Below are 3,603 nucleotides of genomic sequence, written 5' to 3'. Positions count from 1 at the left end.
ATGTTATCTCAGCCTTTTGGCTAAGATCAAGTGTAGTATCTGTTCTAATCAGTGGGTATGGACTGGCCTCTGGCAGAGAATAGAGAAAGGCTGGACTGAGTAGCTGCTCTGATGGGCGGAGGGTGTGGGACCCCTCTTTTTTGCCTGGGAGTGGTGAAAAGTCTGGCTGAGTACCTTCACCTCTGCCTTTGGTAGGAGGTGTTGTTTCCTTAAATCCACTGGTAAGAGGGGGGAGAAACACTAAGCCTAGTAGTTTGACTCTCTTGACGGGGTTCGTAGCCCCGGAAGGATGAGCCAGCGAAAGGCTCAGTCTAGTATCCATTCCCAAGGAGCGGAGAAAGGCTGGGACTGAGTAGATGGCTCCTGTTCTAGAGGTTCGTAGCCTCTGATGGGGAGACCGCGAAAGGCCCAGCTTGGGATCGGAGAAACACTGAGACTGACTAGATTGCTCTTCTGAGGGGGGTGCAGCCCCTAAGGGAGTCTTTCGAAAAGCCCAGTGGAGTACCCATTCCCATGCCAGGGGCTGGAAAGTGCCCTATGATGGGAGCAGAGAAAGACTTGGTCGGACGCTGATCGGTCGGCTGCTTGGAGTCCGAGGCTGCACTGTGCCCCCTGGGAAACTCGGGGGTGCCGAACATGCACGGGTGATCCCAAAATCACCATGCACTAGTATGGCACTAGCACTGCGCACTTCCCTCTAAGTTAGTGCTTCACGTCCTTACCTCGTCATTTTGGATGGGGTAGGACAATTTTTCACACCCCCACCCCGGCCCTCTGGCTGGGGTCCTCTTTATTATTTATTTCTCTTCTTCTCACGTTCATGCACTTTTCACGTTTTCTGTTTTCTGTAGTTTGTTACGTTTTTTTGGGTTGTGTGGTCGACCCTTACGGGCCTTCCATTTCCCCAACGTGCCAAAGCTCTCGCCTTTTGGGGAGAGCTGCGGTCCCCCCGAGGCCGACCCTGAGCCGCAAGGTGGAAGGAAGTCCACTGAGGGTCTCTCCAAACCTTCGGGTGCGGAGGACCCACCGTCCTAACCCTTCCGGGGGTTGAGGAAAGAGGTTCTCTCTAAGCTTCGGTGAAGAGGACCCACCGTTCCCTATTTTCCCCTCTTCGGCCTTATGGTTGAGAGGGGTTAAGGGAAAAACGGGGCCCGTCTCCTTCGGGAGATAAGCCCATTCGATAGCACGGCCCCCTTTGCACATGTTTAGGCACAACACTGGTGGTAGGGAGCACACCTCGGTCTCCTGAGTTTCTTCAAACTCATCTGCCCCACATGCAGTGCATATGGTTTTGCCTATTTTGAGAACAAATTTGTACTGCGATAATATCTGAATAAGGGCCTTTGTGTTGCTTTATGTTTTTTATGCAGGTTATGTATTTTTATGTTGCTAATGTTGTTTTATGTTGCTTTCTGTGGTGTTATTTTGGTCATTTTGCTTTCATTGAAGTTACTATTATGTATGTTAATTTATGATAATATATGTTAATTTATGATAATTTATGCGGTTTCAGATTTTTATGTTGTTTGGGTTGCTTTATGTTATTTTGTGTTGCTTCAAGTTTTTTTATGCAGTTTATGTAGTTTTAGGTTGTTTATGTTGCTTATGTTGCTTTATGTGGTGTTATGTTGGTCCTTTTGCTTTCAGAAAAATTACTACAATTTATGTTAATGTATGTTAATTTGTGTTAATTTATGTAAATTTATGATCATCTATGTGGTTTCCGATTTTTATGTTGTTTGTGTTGCTTTATGTTATTTTGTGTAGCTTCATGTGTTTTTATGCAGTTTATGTAGTTTTATGTTGCTTATGTGGCTTTATGTGGTGTTATTTAGGTCCTTTTGCTTTCAGAAAACTACTACAATCTATGTTAATCTATGTTAATCTATGTTAATGTGTGTAAATTTATGTAAATTTATGTAAAATTATGTAAATTTGTGATAATTAATGCGGTTTCAGATTTTTATGTTGTTTGTGTTGCTTTATGTTATTTTGTGTTGCTTCATGTATTTGTATGCAGTTTACGTAGTTTTATGTTGCTTATGTGACTTTATGTGGTGTTATTTAGGTCATTTTGCTTTCATTGAAATTACTATAATTTATGTTAATTTATGTTAATTTATGAAAATGTATGATAATTTATGATAATTTATGCAGTTAAAGACTTTTATGTTGTTTATGTTGTGTTATGGTTTTTGTGTTGATTTATGTTTTTTATGCAGGTTATGTAGTTTTATGTTGCTAATGTTGTTTTATTTTGCTTTATGTGGTGTTATGTTGGTCCTTTTGCTTTCATTAAACTTCCTACAATTTATGTTAATGTATGTTAATTTATGTAAATTTATGATACTTTATGTGGTTTCAGATTTTTATGTTGTTTGTGTTGCTTTATGTTATTTTGTGTTGCTTTATGTATTTTTATGCAGTTTATGTAGTTTTATGTTGCTTATGTGACTTTATGTGGTGTTATTTAGGTCATTTTGCTTTCATTGAAATTACTATAATTTATGTTAATTTATGGTAATTTATGATAATTTATGATAATTTATGATAATTTATGTGGTTTCAGATTTTTATGTTGTTTGTGTTGCTTTATGTTATTTTGTGTTGCTTCATGTATTTTTATACAGTTTACGTAGTTTTATGTTGCTTATGTGACTTTATGTGGTGTTATTTAGGTCATTTTGCTTTCATTGAAATTACTATAATTTATGTTAATTTATGATAATTTATGATAATTTATGATAATTTATGCGGTTGCAGATTTTTATGTGGTTTATGTTGTGTTATGGTTTTTGTGTTGCTTTATGTTTTTTATGCAGGTTATGTAGTTTTATGTTGCTAATGTTGTTTTATGTTGCTTTATGTGGTGTTATGTTGGTCCTTTTGCTTTCATTAAACTTACTACAATTTATGTTAATTTATGTTAATTTATGTTAATGTATGTTCATTTATGTTAATTTATGACAATTTATGATAATTTATTATAATTTATGCGGTTTCAGATTTTTATGTTGTTTGTGTTACTGTATGTTTTTTTGGCCCTTATTCAGATCTGATCACAGTACAAATTTGTTCTCAAAATGGGAAAAACCATGTGCACAGCAGGTGGGGCAGATGTAACTTGTAAAGAGAGAGTTAGATTTGTGTGAGTTATTTTGTTTCTGTGCAGGATAAATACTGGCTGCATTATGTTTACACTGCAATTTAGATTTCAGTTTCAACACACCCCACCCAAATGTAACTCTCTCTGCACATGTTATCTTAGCCTTTTGGCTAAGATCAAGTGTAGTATCTGTTCTAATCAGTGGGTATGGACTGGCCTCTGGCAGAGAATAGAGAAAGGCTGGACTGAGTAGCTGCTCTGATGGGCGGAGGGTGTGGGACCCCTCTTTTTTGCCTGGGAGTGGTGAAAAGTCTGGCTGAGTACCTTCACCTCTGCCTTTGGTAGGAGGTGTTGTTTCCTTAAATCCACTGGTAAGAGGGGGGAGAAACACTAAGCCTAGTAGTTTGACTCTCTTGACGGGGTTCGTAGCCCCGGAAGGATGAGCCAGCGAAAGGCTCAGTCTAGTATCCATTCCCAAGGAGCGGAGAAAGGCTGGG

The 3,603-nt window shown here is 38.8% G+C and overlaps 2 pseudogenes; both read left to right on the top strand.

Annotated features, from left to right (window-relative positions):
* Nucleotides 1-136, top strand: LOC146006142 (U2 spliceosomal RNA; annotated as a pseudogene).
* Nucleotides 137-3,256: 3,120 nt separating this feature from the next.
* On the top strand, nucleotides 3,257-3,392 carry LOC146005842 (U2 spliceosomal RNA; annotated as a pseudogene).
* The last annotated feature ends 211 nt before the right edge of the window (nucleotides 3,393-3,603 follow it).

Source organism: Crinia signifera, chromosome 5 (genome assembly GCF_055691185.1).
Source record: "Crinia signifera chromosome 5, ASM5569118v1, whole genome shotgun sequence".
Classification (NCBI taxonomy): domain Eukaryota; kingdom Metazoa; phylum Chordata; class Amphibia; order Anura; family Myobatrachidae; genus Crinia; species Crinia signifera.
This window is presented reverse-complemented; position numbering and strand designations above follow the sequence as displayed.